The sequence below is a fragment of the Talpa europaea genome, assembly GCF_964194135.1.
Source record: "Talpa europaea genome assembly, chromosome: 2".
Taxonomy (NCBI): domain Eukaryota; kingdom Metazoa; phylum Chordata; class Mammalia; order Eulipotyphla; family Talpidae; genus Talpa; species Talpa europaea.
In genome coordinates, this window is record NC_140068.1 from 9074299 (window position 1) to 9101225 (window position 26927).

Genomic DNA, 26927 nt, shown 5'->3' on the forward strand with positions numbered 1-26927 from the left:
ATATGTATTGCTGGACTCCCTTCCCACTATAAAGTTCCCAATTTCCCTCCATCTTATTCCATCCTCTGACTCACCATGGAGACTGTTGGGCTGGCTCAGCCTCAAATACACCTGCTCTTCCAGCCTTTTGAATCTGCTCAGCCATCCTGTGTTAGGGGAAGACCGGAAATTCTGAGTCCTGCCTCTCCTCCCATGTCTTCTCAATGGTTGATTGAAAGAGGCCCAGATGGGGCACAGCTGGGTACTTCTCTCCCCCTGTACACTTCCAAAAATCTCACTCAGGACTCCCCTGTGTAGACAAGGTTGAAAACTACAATGACCTTCAGGTCACTGGAGCAATGACATAATCAGTGATAACAACAATAGAGCACATACTGGCAATTTCTGAGCATTAACACATTCAATCCCCATAGCAGCCCCATGAACTGAACTAACTAGTGATATTATTCCCATTTTATAAATAAGTAGCAAAATAAAAACTAGGACCCCAGCCAAACTCTATAGGCCTTCTTTCCCCAAACAGAATCCAAAGTCCTTACTTTAAGCTGAATTTCTTTGTTTTCTATCAAAATACAGCCACACCCAGGAGAGGTCCTACACTATGAAAGTTTGCCTGAGTCTGTGAGTGGAGACTGACCCAGTGTTCACCATTCTTACTTATGAGTCAGCACCCAGGAGGTCCACACCTCCAGACCTTCCCGGAAGACAGGTTGAGTGTACAAGGCTGGGTTCTGGCCAGTGGAACATGAGTCCTTTTTAGATTAGACCAGAAAATACCTCACAGGTTGTTTGCACTAGCCCTGCTTCTTCTGCATCCCAGGAGTTCCCGTGTCTAAGATGGCAGCATCGTGGGCCAGAAGAGGCTGGATTTCTGAGTCATTTCTTAGCTTAGAGCTTCACAGAAAGAGTGTTCACCTTGCTCCAAGCTGTGAGGAGCAAGAAATAAACCTTGATGTTGCCAAGCCCCTGAGCTCTGGAGGGTGCTCCTCTAGTGGCCAGGACCCTTATCCTGATGACTATACTCGCTGTTGTCATAAGGAAATACTCGTGACTGACTTATGTTCAATTTCTCAAACTCAGCACAAATATTCCAGATCTCATCGTTAACCAAGAAGTAGAAGTTCAGCAACCACTGAGCCAAAACTCTAAGTCTGGAGACAAGACTAAGTCTTCACGAGCCAAAACAAAAAGAATCGAACAAAAACTCACCTGTGGGCAACTCAAGGGTACACATTCCCTAAAAACATTTCTTCTGAAAAATTTCTAAGATAATTGGCTTTGTCATCACATCCAGTCTTACCTGGCTATTTTGAGCTCTATCTTAGAAAATCATTTCAGAATGTCCTTTTAAGTCTCCTAAAACCACCATATGTGTGAGTGGGTGAGTCGTGCCAGTTTTTTCCAACTGCTCATGGGATACAGAGGTTGGAGATGCTGTTCCAGTTAATCAATTACCACCCATATGGGGTGGTTTTAATCAGTGCTTTAAGATGCACCTGGAACTAATTAACTCTTGTAGGTAACAATAGCAAGAACACACAAGTGTCCCTGGACTGCAATGGGCCTGTTCGTTTTGTGTCACACGAGGTTCTCAGTGTCCCACAGGGGCAGGGCCGGGTAGCTCACCCCAAAAGCAATCAAGTGATTATCTTGGTCTTCATTCTAATGATCGCTGTGCAAACTGTGATTAGCACAACGTGATGGTCAGTGAGACTTAATTCTTACTGAATAAAGGCTCAGGTTATAACATATGTGAGGCTAAATTTGTCATGCAGATGTTCATCCACTTAAAATATTTTAAAAGTTTGGCAAGATATGTGGCTGGGATGTGACAGCTCAATGACAGATGGCTCAAATAAAAAAGACAACAATGGAAAAACTATATCACGTATGGCACAAAAATTAGCAATGGGCTGGGGGAGCTATCTGAAGACTCAATTCAAGGTTTAGTGTTCTCATATTTTTAAGTTATTAAGTGAATATTGAGATTTATTTTTTGTTCTATAATAGGGTATCCAGAGACAGAAGAAGAAAATCCTCCAGAAGAATATTTGAAAATAAAGAATGACATTTCAATCTGGATTTATTGTACATGCAATAGTATGGCAGAAACTAGGGAGAACAGAAAATTGTATAGAGCTTCATCTCGGGAACTTTTTGAATTAGGCAATAAGCTTGCTCTATATACAGGTATATCCCTTATTTAAAAGATGCTCCTTTGGTTCAAGGTAGTGTTTCTCAAAGAGCCACTTAAGGATGCTGTAAAAAAAGAGAAAGAAAAAAAGTAAGAATCACCTGGGATATTACATAAAAAATCAGATTCCCCAACCTCATTCCAGAGCTAATGAGTTGAAAGATCAGGGGCCTTGGCTTATAGGATTTTAACAATCACCATCTGACTCTAGAACCCTCAGTAAAGAGACCTCTTGGGAGAGATCAAGTGGGAGAAGTATGATGCATTAAAGACAGAAAACATGTTGCTTATTTACATGAGAACCCAGCAAAATAAAACTCTGATAGAAGTGATTTTTTAAATTGAGATTATAAAATCAGATTAAACAAGAAGTTAAATGTGTCTATCTAAATAAAACAGAGATAGACAAAAGGATACTATGAAAAATATAATGTTTCCAATTGAGATAAATTAGATGTTTAACTTTTTGTTCTATAAAATGGAAATAGAGATTTCAAATTGTATATGGATAATAAGTAGTTAGACAGATATCACAGTCCCCACTGTGATTAGCAAACAGCTCGAGAGAATACCTTTTATTTTTTCTTTTCTATTCTTTGCACTGTTCACTTCCTTCTGTTTTTAACAACAAAGACTCCATACCAGTCAAAGGGGAAAGGTTTTGAAGTAGCTATTAGGAGCCAGTTTTCCCCTAAAACAGCACAATTCATCCTTCACATATCAGAACTCCTCAGTGGGAGGTTAAATTCTGAAAGCTGTTTGGTCAGGATTTAATATTACACCTTTCCATTTATAGCTCGGCGCCCTAATCTCCTGCATTCAAGATATTGGGAACCCCGTCCCTCCATCGTTGTTCAGAGACTGGTGCCAAGTGCCACTGGAAATAGATGTCACTTGAACAATGAAAACCTTATTTTCAAAGGAAAAAGATGAGATGGCCTACACTTTTCAGACCACAGGGAAGTTTCAACACATTCAAGGCAGAATGTAAGTATCAGGGAAAGGCAGAAACCCACAAGTGAAAAAACTGTAAGAAACTTGGTTATCTGCACAAGGAGCAGATTATAGCTGCTCGGCACAATTCACGATGACGACTGGGCCCAAATGTCTCCGGGGCAGTTGAGAGAAACATATTTTAAAAATTAGTATAGAACTGATTGGCATTTGGTTCCCCTTATAAAGAAAGTGGCCAGTCAGGCAGATGCCAGTACTTGAGGCAGGCACATCTTTGGCTCATCGTGAAATCCCCTGGTGCCTGTGTGCCTCGTGGTGGTGTGCAGAAGGTGTGCATAAATACATTAACAAATAAATTTATTTGGAACAGATAGAAAGTAAAAATATCAAAGCAAGTAAAATGAACTTTCCTAAAACCATCAAGGAAAATCCCAGCATACATCCCATCACTGTACTGAGACTTACCCAATTACTCCCTAACCTTCTACCTTTCTCCACTTCTGCCCCGCTCACCTGAATCCCAACCACTGTCCCCTCTTGATTATACAACTAGGAACAGCTTTTGAAGGATCTTCCTGTATTGACTTGAGCCCATTTTCAATCTTTAATTCATATTTCAACCACAATCATCTTTTTATATTTCACGTCTGTTCTACACACACACACCCCACAAGGCAACTGAAACCTCAACAATTCTCATTAGTTTTAAAATCAAAACCAAAATTCTTAATGTGGCCCAACTCCCAGCTACCGTCACAGGATCACGTGCCTTATCCTTCAACCCTGAGCCTGCTATTAGGTCCAAGAATGCATGAAGCTTCTCTGCTCTGGGCTTTAACACCTGGAATGCGTCTCCCCTCTGATTCCGTCCTATGTTGTAATAACAATTCTTCTGTCAGACCTCGGCTCATGTAGGTCCTCCATAAGAAAGCCCTTCTCGGCCTCCATGTTTAGAGCATGTCGTGGATTACACAGTCTAAGCACCCCAGAGCTCTCCCCTGGGGCACTGAGGGGAATCATTACTTTATAGTCACTTATGTGATTCTTTGATTAAAATCTAACCTCTATACTATAGTGAATGTTCTATAAAGGCAGAAATTATGTCTTTGAGTTCTGCTTCCCAATGTATTCCCATCAGCTAGCAAAGTGCCTGGCATTATTGTAGGTTCTCAGTAAATACATGTTAAGTCATGAATCAATCAGAAGATCAATGATTGAAGGGTACCCTAGCCCAGAGTTTGTCGTGCTTGTTGTTTTTAAAACCTGGAAGGCAAATAAATAAATAAGTAAATAAATAAGTAAATAAATAAATAAATAAATCCTGGAAGGCTCCCTCCTACTTGTCAAACATTTAAATGATTTAACCATTTTAGTAATGATGTGCAAAATATCAGCGGCAGACACCCTCTGGGACCAGAAGTCCATGCATTCCCTAGCAGAGGGGTCAGAGTAAGGAACTTCCAGAAACAATATCCACAGTGATTTTAGGTCCTTATGAAGTTTCTTGGGTATTTAGGCTAAAAATAACTAGTTCTAGAATGGCAACCATAGAATCTGATTTCATAAAGTTCAGAAAACAAAGTGTGGAATTACAAGTTAAAGAGCAAGGTGGTATCCATGGAAAGAGCTGGTATTTTCATGGGCTTAACACCAGATAATTCACTACTGAGGTCCAGATGAATGCCCACGTAGAGAGAAAGTCTCCAAAGGACTTTTTTCTCTTATTTTTTAATAAAATGTTCTTTTTTAATCTCACAACCACATAATATCCACCAGATTATTTGGATCGGTTAGCAAATAGCCCCACCGATGTTCTTAACCTCTAAAAATACTTCCTTTTAATAAATATTTAATAAATAATAAAAGTTAGCATGTGCATAAAGAGAACATTTAGGAACCCACTGTGTACAATAGCTTTGTAAAGAAACTATGTTGGTGTTACATTATCACAATGGTACACGTAAAATATAGGACTCTGGCTACTAAATGGCCCAACTGGAATTCAACTCTTTCTCAAGTGCCCATGACCATCACCTCCTCCACTTACAAAAAGAAAAAGATGTGTTGATTGGCTGTTGCCATAGGTAGATTTAATATTTTAGATCTGATCTAAAATGTATGAAAATGACCATACCACCCAGGTTGGTCCATTTAAGATTTTTTTTCCCACAAATTTGTTCTAAAAGAATGTTTTTAAGCAGGGTTCCAAATTTTATTCCACTCTGAGACAAAGGAAGAAATGTCTTCAGAGTTCCAGGCACGTTCCTTGCTAGTTCACTCACACAGAGGTCTGCTCTTCATTTTTTTTTTTTCGGTTTCATTCAAAAAGCAATTCCACTACCAACCTGAGGTTAGCTACATTAATCTAATGTCAACTCCATTATTGTTAATTATTTTATGGTGGCTATATTTTAACAGAAGGGGTACAAAGATCCCTCATGTCATTTGATAGCCCACCAAGAATTATATTGAAATAACTACATTGATTTCCAGATCTCAGCAAGCAACTAGGACATAATTAAACTTTTATCTCTGCAAATTTTGCTGTCTTTTTTTTTTTAACCAGGTTACCTATTGTTCGAGAGACTAATCTTATTTTGCTTCTCAGGAAGGCCTAAAATTTCCTTCAATGCTTAAGAAATAAATTAAAATGAAAGACATGTAACAGTGGATATTTCTCAAATAAGAAATTCCATTGGCATATTTTCATTGGGTTCATTTTTTTCCTGTTTCTTATTTGACTTTAATAATGCTATACTCTATTGAAGTTAAATAAAAGCATTCCTCTGAGCACTTGGAGTTAAATTAAAATAGCTATAAATCTGAAGAAGCAGCCATTTAAAGATTTTTACTTGACCTGCCTTAGAAGAAATAACCTGTAGCTCCAGAAAAAGTGGGCTCTCTGGAGCCCACTCCCTGACACCTGCTCTGAGAGCCAAGCTCCCCTCCTGCAGCATATCTGTACCTCACCCCACACCATAGAACTTAAACCCGATGAGAAAGAAGCCTCCTCTAGACTTCTGGAAATTTTTCCTTTTGTTTTAAAAAAAAATAACAAGTAAATGTGCTGTGATGTAAAGTAGGAAGAAAAGAAAATAAATCACCAGGCTGACAATAAACAAACCCACATTATGTATGTCACACTGGTGGGTCACTTTGTGCTCTTGCCTCAGTTTTCTCATCTGGAAATTGAACAAGCTGGATTAGATCCGGGTCCAGGACTAGGGTGATGCAAATGAGGTGTTCAGAATGGACAGGGGTGCCAAAAGGCAAATTAATGCCAAAGATCCGTGATGAACAAAATATTAAATGCTTAAATAAAGACGGGCTGACAGATACCCATTTTCTCTTGATCTTGGCACAACCTGTCACTGATCCTGAGTCAAATTTCTAAACCCTGTCTCTCTGGAACATTCTATGATTAGGCTTCTAGTCTCCATTGGCAGCCTGGAACCCAGATCCCCCTAACCTGGAGGGGAAAAGCCCAGTACAACGGTACAACCACCTGGGGACAGTTTTCAAGGAACCAGCAAAAATAACTAGACCTTCCTTTCCATCTCCTGTTTTTTCCCCCCAGTGAGAGAGTGATTTCAAGTGGCTTCACATCAGGCACTCTGCTCTAGGTCAACACTGACATCAGAGTCTCATTTCACTAAGAGCTTTGGGAGGACGCAGATGCCAGCAGGCTGCCTGTGCCCCATCCTGGACCATGACTTTCATTGACTTGATTAAGCTACAGCTTCAGACTGCAGATGCAAAAAAAGAGGACCTTACAGAGATTCTGGAAGACTGTACGCTCCTGCTCTGCTCCTGCTCAGCTCCTGCTCAGGTGCCCTCCCTCTTGACCAGCCTCAGCAGGGCATTTCCTGCTTATCATTCCCTGCTTATTGCCTCCAGCACAGGTGACATATTAGGGGAGAAGGAAAAAACAAAGGCAAATGAGTGACAGCTGGGGGACCATAATATGCCCAGATAGGTGGCTCAAAGCAAGCAAGGCAGCTTCACACAGATCCTCCCAGTCCCTAGAGGTGCAAGGAAGTGGCAAAAGCCCTCAGATTGCCCCAAGACTGGTGCAGGAGTCTTAAAATAATTTCCAGGTTCCTGTAAGTACATGGGGGGGCTCAGAATTGCAAGTGCTTAGCTAGTCCTATTGATAAAGCAAGCTGCTTATCTTCCCAAGGAAGTTAGTAGCCTATACTCTTTCTCCATAGATCCCTGGAATCCAGTCTACACCCCACAGTATGAAATTAGAAACCCCTTTTTATCCAAGTGGGGATAAACTGGTGGTGATGAGGGCAGGAATCCAAGCCCTATCAAGTGGTTGAGGTCCCATCCCTGCCCGACTCATGTCCAGGCTGGATCCACTTCCCTATTCTCCTACAGAGGCAATGTTCATAAATCAGATGTCGCCTTTTTTCTGAAACTATAGCTACTTAGATAATTTGATCTGCTCCCTCTATTGCTCACGTCTTGTGATTTATAAGGGCTTCACTATTCTTCTTTCATATTTAAAAACCCTTATGCAAATTCTGCCAGCAGCACCGCAAACTAAAGTTTTTGCATTAATGCTCCGTATTATTCACATACAAAAATTCCATTTAAATCTCATTAAGCTGGTGACATAAATCCAAACAAACTAGAAAATGCCCCGTTAAGGTGGAAAAGTGACATATGTCTTCCAGTCCCCTGGCAGAACTACCCAGAATGAAAAAAAAAAATGATAAAAGTGCTCCCCATTTGGGACAAAATACCAATGGACACATACGTTACTTTTCTGCCTTTGACTGCTCGTGGCCTTCCTGCTTTTATCTCAATAGCATTTAAATGAAGTGTTTGTCAGCAACTATTTCTGGTAATGCGACGTGTGTGATTCAGTGAGGCTGTGAGCCGCCTTCTGGAAACCTTCAGTATCCTGGGAAAATCATAAAAGGTCTGTCTGCTAACGGCATTTTTTGATTTCCCTCTAGGCATTTCTTGGGGTTCGCAATATAATTTATCTGTCATGTAGTATTAACAATATACCTTTCAGGGACTTGAAGATTAGTGGGGCCCCTGAGCTGCCAGTCGCAATGTGCCGAATATTGAAAGTCCTTCTTGTCATCGGTCTCATCTCTAAGGCAGTTTTTTCTATAAAACAATTGGAATAATGTCAGTGGGTTATGGAGGCTTTACAGTTGGACTGGCACTCTTTAGGGTCATGGCTAATTGCCAATTATTCTAAATTTTAATTCAGCAACATGTTTAGTTTAGAGGTTTGGGGAGTTGTGGGGATCATCTCTGGCCTTTGCAATTGCAAACCTGAGTGTATCCCCCTCTTAATGTGAATAAGCACAAGTTCAGACTGGCACTTTAAATGATGTTATTACAATATCTTCAGCATTTACATATTTTCCTTTAAAACATGGATTTTAGCATAGCTGTCAAGACTATCTCAGAAGACTCCGTGAGAGTACAAAAAAAAAAAAAAAAGACAGGAAAGTCCCTGCCTGTTGAAAGTTAAATGAAGTGTTGAGCTCTCCAACCACCTTGTGGAGGCTTCAGAGGCTTTGTTACCCATCTTTTGGGTATCAAAAGGTGTGTTTGTTACCCAGCCTCTACTCTCTGTGGTTGTTTTATAGCAATAGGCCTCTATCTTCCCTATTCCTATCCATTCTAGAGAAAAACAAAAGGTGAAAGTGAAATGGACAGAGAAGATTACATATGTGGATGTGGGCAAAGACTGTTCAATAAATGGTGCTGGGAAAACTGGGTCACTACATGCAAGAGAATGAAGCTTGACTACTGCCTCACACCAGGCAAAAAAACCAACTCAAAATCGATTCAAGAACTAGACATAAGACCTGAAACCATAAAATATATAGAAGGAAATAGAGGCGAAACACTACATGACATACACCTCAGTAACATCTTTAAAGACTCATCAACCAGCACAGTGATAGTGAAGGCAAAGATAAACAGCTGGGACTACATCAAATTAAAGAGCTTCTGTACAGCAAAGGAGACAGCAGCCAAAACAAAGAGACACCCCACCGATTAGGAGAAAATTTTTGTACACAACACTAATGATAAAGGACTGACCACAAAAATCTACAAAGAGCTGATGAGACTCAACAAAAACAAAGTACATAATTCAGTCAAAAAATGAGCAGAAGAGCTAAAAAGAAACTTCTCCAAAGAGGAAATGCAAATGGCCAACAGGTATATGAAAAAAATGTTCAACCTCACTTGTAATCAGGGAAATGCAAATGAAAACTGCAGTGAGATCCCATCTGACACCAGTGAGAATGGCACATATTAAAAAAACTAGCAACAACAAATGTTGGCGAGGATGTGGAGAAAAAGGAACTCTCCTGCACTGCTGGTGGGAGTGCAAACTGGTCCAACCACTATGGAGAGCTGTGTGGAGATTTCTGGACCTACTAAACATAGAGCTTCCATATGATCCAGCAATTCCACTCCTAGGTATTTACCCAAAGGACAGAATTATTAATTCAAAAAGGCACCTGCACCCCTATATTTATAGCAGCACTATTTACAATACCTAAGCTATGGAAACAACCCAAATGCCCAAAAATAGATGACTGGATCAAGAAGAGGTGATACATATACACAATGGAATATTACTCAGCAATCAAAAAAAGATAAACTCATGCAATTTGCAGCAACATGGATGGAGCTGGAAGGGATAATGCCCAGCAAAATAAGCCAGGAAGAAAAAGAAAAATACTGGATGGTCTCACTCATAGCAGGAATTTAGAAAACCTAAATAAGGGACCAGGAAAAAGACTAATTATAATAAAGTAAAAATCAAAATCAACAAGCAACTATAAACCAGAGATGCACAACAGGGGTGGGAGGTAGGGAGAGGGGAGTAGGATCAAAACAAGGGGGGTTGGGAAGTGTATGGGGACTATAACCAAGATGAAAATGCATACATTGTGCAAAAATAAAAAATGATGTAAAAACTATATAAAATTAAAAATAATAATAATAATAATTAATTTAAAAAGAAAAATTAAAAAAAGGGAAAAAAAAAACAGTCCAATAAGCCTGCTCCTGGAATGCTTCAGCCCCTTTGGTCTACAAAGCTTCTACTCCTCCCCTTGAGGGTGGCTTTTGTGCATTCTTTGCCCACTTCCCACCCCGAATGCTAGGGGGTGCTCTCTTCTGACAGGTCAGCATAGCATCAGGCCCTCCTAGGTTTGCCATAATGAAGGCTGGACAGTGAGGTGGATAGGATCACACATGCCTCTGCACCAGGCTGCCCATGGCTGGGTCTCAACCCTGTCACTTGGGCAGGATGACCCTTCTCAGCCTCAGTTTCCTCACCAGTTAAGTAATGAGTTATGCATGTAAGAGTCATTTTAAAATGCCTGGCAAATAGAAAAGTCTCATGTAACTGTTATATATTATTATTATCATCATTCTTCTCATTATTTTATATATACAATTGTCTTTTCCATTAGAATGAAAACCAATAAAGTCAGGGACTGCATTTTTCTAACTTAGAACATGGCTCGGTACTTAACTGAATAAACATTGATCAACCAATAGCTACCAGTGATCTGAAAGCCCTCTTGTAACTGTTGAAATATATAACCTCAGATATAGCTGTATGATGGTGTCTTTTTGTAATTAAAAATGATATTGAGGTCTAAATGACATAAAAAATCTGGACAAATTTAATGTATACAGTATATGACAAGTTTTGACATCAGTAAGTATCCACAGTGGGATGGTGACCCTTTTCAATCCCTCTCTCCAATCCTCATCTCCCCGAAACCACCGATGTGCTTTCTGTCACTATGGATTCTTTTGTACTATCTAAAGATTTATACAAATGGACTCATACAGTCTGTCCTTGCTGTTGTTCTCTATCAGGGCTTTGGTTTTTACCGCTGAGAGTAGCCTATTGTACGGTCATACCATAGTTTGCCCATTTTTCAGTTGTGAAACATGTAGATTGTCTCTAATATTTGTCTACTCCAAAAAAAAAAGTTGCTTACAGCATTAGAATACACTTTCTTTTCTCTTAGCCAAATACCTATTTGTAGAATGACTGACCACATAATAAGAGTAAGTTTAAATTTGACAAACTGCCAGGCTGATTTCCAAAGTGCTTGGATCAGTGTTTACATCCCCCAGTGTACAAGAATTCTAGTTTTTCACATTCTTATAAATACTTGGTATGGTCAGTCTATTTAGTTCAGGTGAGACACGGTGTGTTGGGGTGACCTTTCGTACATTTCCCTAGTGACTAATGTTGAACATCTTTCTAGAAGCTGACTTGCCAGCCATGTCTCTACTTCGGTAAATTATTTATTCAAGTCTTTGGCCAACTTTTTATTGGGTTATTTGTACTCTTGTATTGAGATTTTGTTTTTTATAAGATTTATTAATTTAATTTTTTGTGTAGAAGAACTGGGGTGTAGGCCAGAGGTACAGGTAATGAGAGGATTCACCAGAGACAGAGGGGGGAGCAGAACAGAAGGACTGACTGAAATACACTGGTGAGGGGAGCAGAGGGCGAGACAGGAGAGGTCTGCTGAGCCATGTGGGTAGGTCCCTGGCCAGGGATCGAACTCAGGCTGTAGTGGTAATAGCGCTGAGACTTAACCCCTAGGCCACCAGGGAGCCCCTGCATTGAGTTTTGAAAGTTAAGTTGTTGAGCAATAAACTGATATATTAAAACTTTAAAGTTTATTTGAGCAAAGATCAGTTGAAATCAGGCACTACCACATGTGCAGTGGTTAGGAGTCATCACACACACTAGGTAGAGGAAAGATTTTTATGGAGAAAAGGCAAAAACAAAGCAAGAAAAGTATTTGATTTGTTATCACATACTTGGTTGTACTATTTGGGAAAATCTAGGCTTGTTTTGTTCTGTTTACGTAGGCTGCTAAGGTATTAGGACCACCTCAGTTTAATAGCCTCTTTAATTAACAATATATTTATTCTTAGAGGCTCTTTTTCATATAGTTGTTTTGCAAATACTTTTTCCCAAGCTGTGACATCTCTTCATATTCTTAGAAAAGAGCCCAAGCTTTCCACTTGGTAAAATTGCACTTTTTAATGGGTCAAACTTTTAGTGTTAAATCTAAGAAATCTTTGACTCACCCAAGATCACAAAAATTTCCTCCTACACATTTGTATAAATTTTTATTATTTGAGGGCTATTAGTTCAGTTATATTTTGAAGAGTTTCTATGGTATTTTTTTCAAGTTTACTATTGATTTCTTGTGGCTTCTGCCTTGTCAAACTGTTATTGTATAAAGTGAGGGTAAAATAACAATAGCTTCAGCATGCAACAAATCCGAAATTTTTACCTCCCCACCCACTGTGTTTAAGATGCTACCACAGGACATGGAATCTTGGGAAAAGGAGCTAAATCAAAGGGAAGGTAATGGTGAGTCCTAGATTAAACCTGTTCAAAAGACCCACCTGACCAAAAGATCAGAGCAAGAGAAGAGGGTTTCCAGGAAAGGGGAAAGAAGGGGGTGGGGGATGCTAATAGGCTCTCAAGTCTATTCAATTACTTGCAAATTACTATAGTTACTCATTTGATAACTATTTTTATCCCAAAGAAAGTTTAAAGAATGTAAAAATAAACAAATTTTATAAATGCACAACAGTTAACCGCAGAAAATTAAGTTCTAAGAGAATGCTATGCACTATACTATGTGGTTTGACACTGAAAGTATCTGTCTCCTCATATAGTAACATTAAAACTGTCAGGTAATTAACTAAAAATTTAACTCAATAGGTGAAGTTGGAGAGGAAATGCAGGCGAGTTAAATCCTTAAATACCACTAGAGAACATTAAGACATATTGTCTAAACTTAAGAATCAATAACATAAGCACAATTCTTAGAAATATGGAGGTAAACACTTAAAATTATAACTAGAAGAATTGAAGTGATTGTCACCAAAGAGGGGGAGAATAAACCAAGCAACTCTCCCAGAGAGAAAAAGCAAAGAAATTAAAAGTGTTTTGGTTTTTAAAATATGGACCTGTATTATTTTGATTGCTTTTAAAAATTGATTTTTTAAGAGTGACTAATTCAAATGTTTCCTTTTCAGTTTGTCAGCGAATCTCACAAATAGAGTCTTTGGCTAACGAGGAGCCGCAGGGCCCGAGGTCCCAGGGAGAAGGCCGGGCCCCAGCCCAGGACCTTCCCTTTGTCTTGTGAGAACATCTCTCACATTCCTGTTCTTAGCTCACCCCCCTTTGACTTCTATTTCCATCTTTGCAATCTCCCCCACCCGCAAAGCGTCCCTGAGAGGTCACTCTGCTCTAAAATTGGAATAAATCACTGCCTTCAAAGGGAAAGCTAGGCTTTTGACACGATGAAATGGGAGAGTGGAGGGAGTGGAAGTTGTGGATTAGACTCCAAATGCAGCCACAGTTAATTCTGGATGGTGTCAGCCAGCAGCGAGAAGCTGGGCCTCTCAGGCAGATGCAGTTCTCGGCTGCTGGGCGCTGGTGACGTCGCTGAGGTCCTCTCTGGCTACTCTGCACAGGGGCGGGGGTCGCTGGGAAAAACAGCCCAGCTCAGACAATGCAGCAGCTGCCTCAACTAAGAATAGAATCCGTGTTTGATTTGAATTAGCCATTTGAAACAAGAGCAAAACAGCTCTGAAAGTAGTGCCATCTGTTTTCCTTTAAGGCTGGGTCATAAATAACAAGATGAAAATATATTTCCTGTTCTGAATGTGTGACCTGAACTGCCTCCTGCCACCCTGTCACTGGCCACTTCTGCCATCGATGCTCATGACACTAATTGGGCAGCTGTTGGCTCTAAGGTGCTCAGAATTTGTTGTTTTGTTTTTCAACTCTAAACTTAGGGAGAGCTCCTTTACTCCCTTCCTCCCTGGTAACACAAGGAAATAAAAGTAAATCATTCTCTCTATGTTTTTTTAAAAAGTAATTCACACAGGGCCTCCCTGGTGGTGCAGGGGTTAAAGACACAGCCCTGTCAAGCTATTGCCAGCCACTGCAGCATAGTGTGATCTTCGGCCAGAGAGCTAACCCACATGGCACAGCAGACCTCTCCTGTCTCACCTGCTGCGGCTCCCCTCAGCAGTGTATTTCAGTCCATCTGCCTGTTCTGCTCCCCACTCTGTCTCTGGTGAATCCTCTCACCCCCCACACCTCTGCCCTACACCCCTGTTCTTGTATGCATAAATAAATAAATCTTTTTTTAAAAAAAGTAATTCACACACCAAATAAATGCATGATCAGACAGTGCGAAACTGTGGCTGAAAATGCCTACAATGAATACCTTGCAGGTCAAGGTCAAAGTGAATGAAGAAGTAAAGGGGAACACCGGGAGTTTATCCAGCATCTATTACTCACCAAGCATAGCCCCACTAGTCCCAGTAATATAAGGGCAGGGGGTGAGGGGGGCAACAGAAGAAACACCTGTTCTTCCATGGAGACCACCAACCATCCTTGAGTCCTTCTTCGCTGGGATTTCTAACAAATGCAAACAATGATTTATCAGCTCTTCCTCCTGTTATCTTTTTAATTTGCATTCACACTGAGAAGACTGTTTCTTTGATAACTCAAAGGGGAAAGGCCGCAGAGGCTGGAGGCCATCCCATTTGTGTGCTCAGCTTGGGGCACCGCCAGCGCCAGCATTGTCAGGGAGGCATCCTCAGTGCAGCCGGGCACACATGAAGGGGGCCCTAAAGGGCTGAGCCTTCTGCAAATTTTAGATGGTCCAGTCGTGAAAGAGGCTACACCTGACAGTGAATGTCCCGCATGTTAGAATGTGGTTTGTAAAATACTTTGGAAGCAAAAGACAGACTTGGAGCAATAGAAACATTCTAGGCCTATCTGCAAGTTAACAACCAGTTCACTCTGGAGATCTGGATGCATTTGATGAAGCTAGACACTTGGCAACTGTGGAGCTCAAGCCAAGCAATCACCACTATCACCAGCTGAGAGAAATTTCTAGAAAGACAAGACTAGAAAGAACCTGGTCTTCTTGTGCTTGGACTAACTCAAAACCTCTGACAGGCTTTCCCGCTGCAGACATAGCCCATCCAGGCCATTTTGGACCGTGGTGTCAGATTAATCTTCCCTTAAAAACAATGAAATAAAACAAGGCTTCCACTCATTCTGCGTTTATGCCAAATAATCCTCCCTCCTAGTGTGTCCCCTCGCTACCTTTCCCACCTAATCCCGGTGGCTCAGCCTCTCCTGCCTCGTCCCATCACACCCTTGTCTCCCTCCACTACCTGCAGTCTGCTCCTCCACCCCCATGTGGTCTCACTTCATATTTCCCAGAATTAGTACCACCAATTCTCAGAGCTCCAGGAAACAAAACGTTAAATAGTTTGGGAAACATAGCTTCTAGAATCTTCCTTTTGGAGCGTTCTTATGTAATTGTCATTAAAGGGCTTTGAGAAGTCACTCAGCGAAGAAACCCATTTACCCTTTTCAGCCAGTGGAGCCTAAACGGAAATGACCTCAAGACCCTTTGACTCCTAAAAATTCCGGTTTTTTAGAAACCACTCAGAAAAGCAATAACTCAAATGTCGTTTCATTCAGAAAATCCCTGCTGAACACTCCATTGTCCCTTTGAACTTGATGCGGAGTTATTTGCACCTCTGGTGTGAGACACTTGTCACGGCTGGTCTTGTTGTCATATGTCAAAATAATAACAATCCTAATCATCAACACCATTTCACAAGCAGCAGCAACTTTCCAGGAACACCACCAGATGCTTTGCATCTATAACTTCAGCTCATCTGATTCTATAAAACCCTGGGAGGTAGATGGCTCATCCCACTTTACCAATAAGGAAACTGAAACCTAGAAATAGGTAGCACAGCCTGCGAGTCAGGAGTCTGGGTGTGTCCTGAGTCCATCTGGCACGTTCCCTGCAGCTCCTGTACATTCACCTAGATCCTCGGTGCTCCTGGTGCATCAGACACCACCTCGCCTTGCTGGGTGCTGGCACATGGTAAATACTCCTCACCTGGGCACATTAGTTGAGCGCTGAGACTTTGCTAAGCTCGACACTAAACAGACTGTATATAAAGGCATGAGCCTTGTGAATCAGTGTGGGTTACTCTGTGCTCCCAATTGTCCTCTTTAAAAAAAACTTTACAATTTTTATTGAAGAAAATTCTATATCTCCTAAGATAAATTCCTATCCTGGAACAAAGTATCTAATTCTCTACTAAAGATGTTTGAGCCCAATACCACTAGTGGGATAATGTAAAGGACAAAACTCTCTAAGGAAAAACAACCTGAGCATCGCTGCAGTCAGAGGACTCTGAGGTTGAGGATGGAGCCCCAAACCCAGGAGGTTGGGGGTGAGGGGGAGAAGACCTGAGTCTCAGCGTGGAGAGGAGACAGCGTCCCTCCTGGTGGAGAAGCAGTAGAACCTACTGGATAAGAGCCCCAGTTGGGGAGTAGACGTGCCGGGTGGTACAGAAAAGTGACCACATCCAGGTTCCAGCCCCAAAATGCCTGGGTTGAAACCCCGCTCTGTTCCACACAAACTGCAGGACCATGCACCAGGTACCACACTGCTCCTCGATCAACCATCACCATGTGTAAAATGGAAATGATAATGTCACTCGCTCATGGATGTTACCTACTCACTGATGCGAATAATAAATAAAGTAACACATGTCAAGTGCCCAGGGGATGGATGGCATTTAGAAAACATGTAATCATTATGATTGTTTTTACGCTAATCATGGGTTAAACTAAGCTCTTGGTGAATCATTTCTATGACAGTGTTTTAATAACAATAGTAATACTAAACTAAATGATACTGAACATTTACCACATGCCAGATACAGCCTAAGTGTTTCCTTGATGTCGTCTTACTCCATCCTGCTCACAACCTGTAGGTAATTACTATTTTTATTATCATTTTACACATAGAAAAACTGAAGACCTAAGTCATTAAGTGATTTGTCCAGGGCCAATGACTGGGTTTAAACCATATTCTGCCTGAAGAGCTAAAAAGAAACTTCTCTGAAGAGGAAATGCAAATGGCCAACAGGCATATGAAAAAATGTTCAACATCACTTGTCATCAGGGAAATGCAAATCAAAACTACCATGAGATACCATCTTACACCAGTGAGAATGGCACATATTAAAAAAACTAGCAACAACAAATGTTGGCGAGGGTGTGGAGAAAAAGGAACTCTCCTGCACTGCTGGTGGGAGTGCAAACTGGTCCAACCACTGTGGAAAGCTGTGTGGAGATTTCTGGACCTACTAAACATAGAGCTTCCATAGGATCCAGCAATTCCACTCCTAGGTATTTACCCAAAGGACACAGAAACATCAATTCCAAAGAACACCTGCACCCCTATGTTTATAGCAGCACTGTTTACAATAGCTAAGCTTTGGAAACAACCCAAATGCCCAAAAATAGGTGACTGGATCAAGAAGATGTGGTACATATACACCATGGAATATTACTCAGCATTCAAAAAAGATAAACTCATGCAATTTGCAGCAACATGGATGGCGCTGGAAGGGATCATGCTCAGCAAAATAAGCCAAAGAGAAAAAGAAAAATATCGGATGGTCTCACTCATAGCAGGAATCTAGAAAACTTAAATAAGGGACCAGGAAAATGAATAACTATAAGAAAGTGAAAATCAAAATCAACAAAAAACTATGAACCAGAGACACTTTTAGGGGGACGGGGGCGGGAGGGGAGGGATTGGGGTCAGAATGGGGGGGCTGCAATTGTATGGGGAATATAACAATAAAATTTATTATCTAATAAAAAAAAAGAAAAAAAAATAAACCATATTCTGCCTGAATGCAACACCCACACTGCTCACTCCTGTTCTGCAAGTGGCCTAGAGATACACAAGGTCATGGATGACAAGGCTGGTTGAGTGTGCCTTCTTACCGCCCTTCCCCTGACTCTAAGCCACTGACATGGTCCCCAGTGACTCAGATGCTACTCTGGGTGAGTTTGACTCCTACCCGCTCCTACTGGGCACCTCCCCAGACATTTGCCTCTCATTGCTAAGCCACATTAGCACCTGTGACAAGAACATACAATCCAGGTCTCTATCAGTTTTGAGTCTGCTCAACTGCATGCTGCAGCCAAGAAAGAGAAGTACCCATTTTGTTTTTCCTCTATACCATGCAATCCTTAATAGAAGAAATATTCATGAAGTGATGAGTTCATTAGTTACTATCATATATTAGGTTTCACCTTCCCGATGGGTTGAAGATGTGTGTTGACAGTGACAGAATGGAAAAGAAACACTCTCCTGATCACTCTTGGAAAGATCAACATGACAATTGCAAATAGCACAGTGATGACTCACCTTTGCCACATGACCGTAGCAATTTCTCTATGTGGGATTTTTCAGCATGCTTTGTTAGGGGGTGTTATAATAAGAGCCTCTTGTCCTTCATATTCACCTTTTGTCCAGTTTAGTTTCATTTCTGCATTTAAACTAGGTCTTATATCATTGGTAAGAGAAAAAGAACAAAGTTACACCCAATGGTTATTTTTAAGATAAAAGAAAAACGAGGGTTAAGGAAAAGACTTCAAAGTTAATTTACCAAAATCCAACTACATCCTTGACCTGTGCAGACCCCAATAAGGCATTAATTACAAAAAGATTAACACTTTTCTCCCTTGTAACAATGGAATCCTCAGTCAATGGAAGGTGATAACAATATTTGCATTCATCCATGAGCATGGAATTCATAGAATATGAAAAAGGTGTTAACACTCTTCCTAAATGACGTTAAGCAATCCCAGTAAAGGAAAGGAGCTTCTGTCACAGTCTAAAAGGATTTGAACAGTTTTTGAAAATCCCAGCAACAGTGCTCTGCCCCAGGTTACTAAGGGGCACTGGGAGCATGCCAATTGATGGCATTTGCCCTGCTCACTTTGCAGAGTGCAACCGACTACACTGAACTGATTCCAACGTCTTGTACAAGAAGCTAATCCCTTGTTCTGCTGTGCTGTAGACTCAGCTTCCCCTGTGCCTCTGTCCACTCCAATGACTGTCAAATTTCAGAGCGGATGCGATGACTCAGTGAGAAAGATATAAATAAAGGCGGTTCTTTCTTCCCTGAATGACTCAACATGTTGCAGCCATGTTACAGTGGAGAATGTCATTAGCATGACAAATTTTAGTTATAAACATCTAGAGTTATTTTTTTCTTAACTAAATTCTGACACCAACTCTACTGCCTATCCCTTGAAATAGGATTTTGTGCTTTTTGTGGAATGACATGACTCTTTTTAAATGTAGCAAAAATAAGGATACTCGGGCCAGGAAAAGGGGAAAAAAAAAAAGGATTTATGAATAGTATACACACCCTCAGTGGAATTTTTCATACTCTTTCAAGTTTGTCTTCCCATCTAGGTCAAGTCAGTAATGCTGCCAAAGTCTTTGTGGGCATAAGGAAGCATTTCACATGCTTATAACCTTGAAAGATGAATTGGAAGACTATCTAAGAACTTCCCTTAAAGGTTCATTTTTCCCTCCATGAAAAGGATATTTGATTGAAAAATAAAAGAGTTGACAAAAGTCCCAAATTCTACCACTATTTAAATTAAGCACTTTTTCCCTCACACATCTTGAGATTTGGGTTCCAAGGTAATAAAAAGGGACATGGCAGCACCACTTATAGATCTGATAGGGTGGGGAGCACTCTAAGCTGACCCCCGAGATGGTCATCTCCTTGTGTTGTGTCCATGATTGTTACATTATTTGGAGAAAGAGATTTTGTTAATGTAATTAAGGTTGCTAATCAGTTGACCTTGACTTCATGATGAGGGAGATTATGTGAAGAGCCTCAGCTAATCCGATGAGTCATTTCAGAACAAAGTGTTTCTCCAGTTGGTAGCAGAAGAGGAAGTAGAGGTTAGAAGAGAGAGAGGCGTTCACATGCAGTATTCTGCTGGGATGGGGGAACCAGGAAGCAAGGAATGTGTCCTCGAGGACCCCAGAGTGATATCTCCCCACTAGCTCGCGACAAAACAAGGGATTCACTCCCACAACAGCAACTCCTGACTGTGATCTCAACAAGCTGGAAGATAATTCTAGAAAGAATTATCTTAGCTCAGCAGACCCCTTCCTTGATCCTGCTCTAGCACGACTCAGGGTCTGTTGTCCCACCCACACTATTGACCTGCAGAACTGTGAGTTATTAACTGGGTACTGCTTTAATTTCTTCACTGCTTGGCAATTTGTTACAAAGTAATAGAAAATGAATATACTTGGTATTAACTGAGAACTGGTCCCCCATCTTTTCCACCATTCTCCCTTTCTGACCAAAACATATTCTTTGGTTCCTAAACACACCTCTTGCTTTCCCCACTCAACCTTTACACACATACATTTGCCACCCTAGAGGGCCTTTTTTTGTCTAGCCAAGGTCTTTGAGATCTACTCCTAGCTGAAGGAAAGGAACCTGACAGTTTCACTCCAAAATCAAAAAATCTTCATGTGCATAATTCAACTGGCATGCAATCATGCCCCACTTTGTGGCACCTTTTCCTTTGTGGTCTATCTCCTTATTATATCACTACACATTTTCTTGTTAATTAGATAGTAAGGCTCTTGAAAGCAAGTACCTCTACTTTTTACCTCCCACTGTGCCTACTACAATCCCTCGCACATCACAGGCACCCAATAAGTGTTTGTTCATTTGTTTTGTTCTAAAGTATCTCTCTTCAATCTTAATGAGATTAAATGACACCAAAAGTACAAAGAAAACCTCATTAGCCAAGCACCGGGAATCTCAGCAGTGACCTGCTCCACATTCAACTTGGCCTTTCACTACCGTGAACCCTAAACACACTTAAACTGTCAAAATTAAAAATGTAACTGCAAAAACAAGATAATCACAGAAAGTAATTTTTGCCAATTGATTTGTGTGACTTTCAATGACATTGTAAGCTCCCAACTATTCCCTGAGCTGCCAATTTGCATAGAGAGGGATGTTCTCTCTATGGACCATATTTACAGCAAATACACTATTCGCATGACTGTGCAGGCAAGGAAAAGACCAGTCGAGAATACATAAAGCATGTTGAACTGAAGGTCGTTAACAATTAGGAATGCTCAACACAACAGGCAGGAAGAAGCAAAGGCCGGAAGTTACCCATGGTATTGCAAACCATGTAGATTTGGGTTAATCCCTTGAAATACAAATAGGGCTTAACACCCTAGTTAAGACATTTACTAAACTAAATGAACCTATTTTAAAGATTCAGGGAAAGGCAACAAGAATGCAATTGGGAAAAATAATGAAAGTCAACTTGGTCACACTCCAGTGCCCCTCCTCTGATGTTACTACCCAAACCCATGACCACGTGTCATTCCAGAAGCATCTGAAAATGAAATTCAAACTTAAAAAATATTATTATCTATTTTTCTTTATTTCTCAAAGGAAAATGTGAACTAAAAATCAATTTTACATGTATTTTATGTGCTGTCTGCTACATATATAGAATGACAGAACCTGAAGCTTGCTGCAGCACTGACAGTCTATTTTGTTTATTCTTCTACATTAGGCAGCCCCACACTTAATCCTGCCTTGATAGGAGAATCTCTATCATTTTTAAAGACTTTCCGAGGAGATTTCTTAGACTCTCTCTCTAACCCGCTAAGGTAGTTAATAACTTTTCTTATTATCTAGCCTAAATCCGTCACCCCATGCTAAAGACTCATTCCTTCTTGTCTGACCGCTCACTAGAGGTAGGGGGAAAATTTATCACTCTCTTTCATATATGAAATGGTCACATACTCATAACAATTATGGAATCAGCTCTGTGATCTCATAATGAAATATTCCAAGGCTATTATGGTTCCCTGCTAAATGTTCTCCAACTTCTCCTGCCTTCCTTTATCTACGGACTTCAAAAATGGCTGCTAAACTCTGCTAAGGATTTAATTACCTGATACTGAAGTCCTTGGTAGTTCTTGTGTGTTATACCTTGGGCATCTGTCCAGGGTCATATCTCAGGAATATAGGATGAAATAAATCACCCCAGGCTTTCCTCACTTGTACAGATAATTTTATGAAGATAATTTGGTTGGAATGAGTATTGAGGGCAGCTATGAAATGTGAAAATAAGTCACCGAAAGGTTGTCTACATCGAAAAAAGAAAGACTGAAAGGAAATATATCACAGTGTTAATAGCCATTATCCCTGCTGACAGCAGGGTGTTGTCTTTCCTTACACTTTTCTGTATCTTCCAAACTTCTTGTTACATGTTAATCTTTCATGAGAAAGTAGTTTTGTGGGGGGTGTGTGTGTGTGTATAAGGGGAAACAGGAGCTGCCTAATGGTGTTGTATGTGATTAAGGTAGTGAGTGACACAACAACCATTCCAATTTTCACACTAAACACCCCATGTTGGGGAAAAAACCTCAGTCCCAAGTAATCCTAGATGTCAGTCTCCCTCCAGGAAACCAGGTGAAGGACATCACAGGTGCTACCCCATGGACAGCCAAGAGTAGACCATCCCCAGAGCCACCATTTTCCCACCATCTAGAAACCACCTGTCTCTTCCTGATGGAATGATCAGAGTCACTAAATTTTGAAAAGCCACATGCACCCTAAAAACATGGACAGGTAGAAACAACTCTGTTCTAACCACGGTCCTTTCACACAGAGCCACTTTGCTGAGTCAGGTTGAGTAACAAGGCCATGGTTTATTTGATTCCTTTTTTTCCCTTTCTACTGGGGTCACAGGAACTCAGAAATGCCAGGTCCAGGGCTGACTTCCAGACACAGACGTGGCCATTGTAGTATCTGACCATCCGTTAGCCCCCACCATGGAGCTTCCAGAAACGTGCAGCTGGCGTCTAACCTCCACTCTGGTCAGAACTGCCCTTCCCTAGGCCGGGAGGCCAGGAGCTATCCAGGGCCTTTGTTGTGGTGAAATGATTATTTACAAAAATGTTTTATGGGTAAAGTGGAGCCCTAGGAACATATGACCACATTAAAGAGTGAGGGTTTTAGGTGAGGCACAGGGTGGCTCAGAGCAGACCCTGAACAAACCTTAACTCCCAGCTCCTCTTTATTTATTCCCCTATCACAGCAGTAACAATCATATTATCTGCCTCACCGGTGAGAAATATTACATGCCCAGCATATGCACTGACACATGTACCCTGGAAGAAGAGAACCTCGATTCAGTCTCTTATAATTCAAAGTCCACCTCAATCATTTCATTCATTAAACATTTACTGACATTGGTCCCTAGGGAGACCTCACTCAGGGTGGCAGCAGCCTTGGCTAAATATCAGGATAGAAGATGAAGATGTTCTCAAGAAGCTAGAGTCAGGACAGAAATGGATCTGAGCAGATGGTTTCAACACAGTTCTGGAGAGTTCGGGGATTGAGGAGGCACAGGGTAGTGAGTACTGGGCAGAGGAACATGGAAACATACACAGAAGAGAGCAAGTGAGAACTAAATCTTTCAAATAATGATTTCTAATTTCTAATTCAAAGCATAAAAGAAAAAAAGCAAATTAAAACCCCTTATTACCCCAATATCAAGAAATGAACAACTTTTTATATTTTCACATTCTTTCATAATTTTTATATACATAGGTTGCCTTGAGGATTATATGATACTTGCTATTTTATCATATGATATTGTCCCTTAAAAAATACAGCATGAAGAGTCTTCCCTATTAAGGAACAAAATAAGTAAAGCTTTTGAAAATGACTACATAATATTCTACCACAAGTGTCTATGTAATTTTCTTTTTAAAGACAGTTACGTAAGTTTGAGAACACAAAGGAAAACAACAAAATGGGACTGACATCCCTTTAATGGTTTCTGGCTCAGTTATGCTGGACACTCTCAGCTGATGGGAACGAGAAGATGCATTTAAGTGGAGAAGTGACTTTGTGCCACGCTGAGGAGCTAGTCCAGGCAGCGTGAAAGGTGGATCCAAGTAGAAAGAATCCCAAAGCGTGGAATCAGAGAGGACCTGCATTAAGGGTGTTGGGGTTAGAGAGGGGAAGGGTCTGCCTGCACATTCATGGACTTGACTTTATAGGTGTGGGGGCTGACTGTGGGAAACTCAGACAAGGGATAGGCCATGCCTCTACTGGACCTTTATCTCCTGGATGCTAAGAAACCAAAAGAACAAACCCAAGAAGAAATATTTGGAGGGGATGTGGATGTTGTGAATTCTTTTGAGGACACGTTGTGCTCAAAGGCCTGTGAGACACGAGGTGGCGATGAGCAACTACCAAATCCGTAGCTCCCGGTTATCTCCAGGCTGGACAAGCAACTCTGGAAATCTCCAGCATGAGATACATGGTGATGACTCAGGTATGGAGAGGGGTCATCCAGGAAAGGCATGGAAGGAAGTGTGCAGAGCAATAGATGAGAGGAAGACTGTAAGAGAGACCAGGCACCATGCCTGAGACACGAGTGCAAGGTCGGTGAGGGGAGCACAGGAAATGTGTCTCTAGAAAGAGCCTCCTACTTCCAGAGAACATACAAAATCTCTAATGACTTTTCTTCTGTGGACATGCCCTTCCCTTGAGGTGTAGTCAAGAGGGATGACTTAGCAATGAATGTCAGGGTCATCCCCAAGGTCAGGGGTGCTCCGGACTTGGCTGTGAGTATTGAGCACTCAAGTACTGTGGAAGAGAATCTCTCCAACTTGGATGGAACATGCTCTGCTGGGAGGAAACTTCTATGGTCTCCCACATCTGAGAGCACAGAGGTCGGGGTCAGAACAGGGAGGGCCCAGCCTGGGCATTCGTGAATGTGACTTTATAGGTTTGGAGGTCTTCAAGTACAGTAGCCCCCTAAGTAAAAGTCTGCTTTCTGTAGTCCAGTTACCTGTAGGGAACCGCAGCCAGAAAATATTAGGCACAATAAAATATTTTGATGGAGATATCACATTCACATAATTTTTATTACCATCTGTTACTGTAATTATCTGCTTTGTTATGAGTTATTGTTGTTAATCTCTTATAGGGCTTAATTTATAAATTAACCTTTATCATTCATAGGAAAAAACATGGTATATATAAGTGTCAGTACTACCTCCATTTCAGAGACCCACTGAGGGGTCTTGAACGTATCTCCCATAGATAAGGGGCAACTGCAGTTTCTACAAACACAACATCAATGACAAAAAGTGAAAAATGATGCAGAAGAACTGGACTCTGCATGTGAAGAATCCCTTAACCAACTTCACTCCCTACATTTTTCTTTCTTCTATAGGCAAAAGAGAATAGACAATAAAAAGAAACCTGTGTTGGTATTCAAAGAGGCTTGACATGAGTATAAAATAAATTCAAAGTGATAAGAAAGCATTGTATGATAGTTTAGTGGGCAGTGGTTTTTCCTTCTTAGTGGCATATAAAATAGCAGGGCATTTAAAATCAGTTGTGACTTAGAGTTAATGAAATGGATAACTGGCTTTTAGTAAATGTAGTTTAAGCCAATTTTTTTCTTTGTAAAACATTTTGTATTTTATTCTTAAGTGGCTAAAATTCCCAAGAAATTCAATTAACTACCTTTAGAGTAAAATTTTGAGAATGGTATTTTATAAATTTATTCTGTAGGATCGCAAAACTGTTGCTCCTCTACAGAGACTCTCAAGCAAGATACCTCAGAAAACAATAACTCTCTAAAGGATTCTGCCTCTCAGCCTTCCTGGAAGATGAGGCTTTGCACAAGATCAACTCTCTGGAGACAACATAGTCCCCTCTTCAAAGTTTTTGTTTCCCTTTTGTACTTGGACCCAGTGAGAAGGTCACCAGCTACAGCTGACCTCAGTTAAACCCCCTGTGTGAAGCAGGGATTAGGGGTGACTTCTCTCCCCTCTTCATTTCCTCTCTATAAAATGAGGGGATAAGACATTCTCTGGTTCCCTTCAGCATTAACATTCTATACTTTGTGTTGACTTCTCAAAAAGACCAAATATATTATTGATATTTTATTTGCATTTCATCCAAACAAGCATAGTATACGTGCAATTAACCATTTTTGCCTCAATAAGTAGATACACTTCTTTCAGAGAATACTGCCAAATTCTGAACCCTATTACAAATGAACATGTTTCAAAAGGTCACATAACACAGACCAGAACCTCTCTGAATCATTTGATTTCTGTATTTTAAAATTATATTTGTTCTCATCTCGAAAGTAACCAGAAGTGCTAGGTCTTAAGATAAGTTGAAATGAACAGTTATGATTAAATTAACTATTAATCTGATCTATAGTCACCAGCCTGTGAGGTTAAGTTCATGTCCATTTGTTCATGGTTGTATCCCTAGCACAAAGTACAATGCAAATGAAGTGGTGAGTGCTCAACATCTATTTACTGAAAGAAATAAATGAATCACTCAATTGTATTGAGAAACAGAAAATGTAGGCAAAATGAATTTTTAAATGCCTAATATATGTGTACATTGTAAATCACTACAAACAAGTATAGATGATTTAATGAGACTAATCTGTCTTCTGAACTTTCTTTCCTCTGGGACATAGTCCAGAAACACAGTAACAAAACTTGTCATTGGGCTTTGTCATTGGCAAATGGGTGACATATTGAAGTTTGAGGGTATTTACAATATACATGTACATGCATCTTCTCAATCACTAATTATAAAGCACACAGCCTCGATTGCAGCAAAAGAGTTACCCTACACTGAAACCTTGAATTTATATTTTGAAGACTCATTAGCCCTTTTGGAGAAATTGTGAAGAAAACACAGGGTGGAGACATGGTTCTCCAGACGCCAGCATGAAGGCCTTGTGAAAAACAGTGTGAGC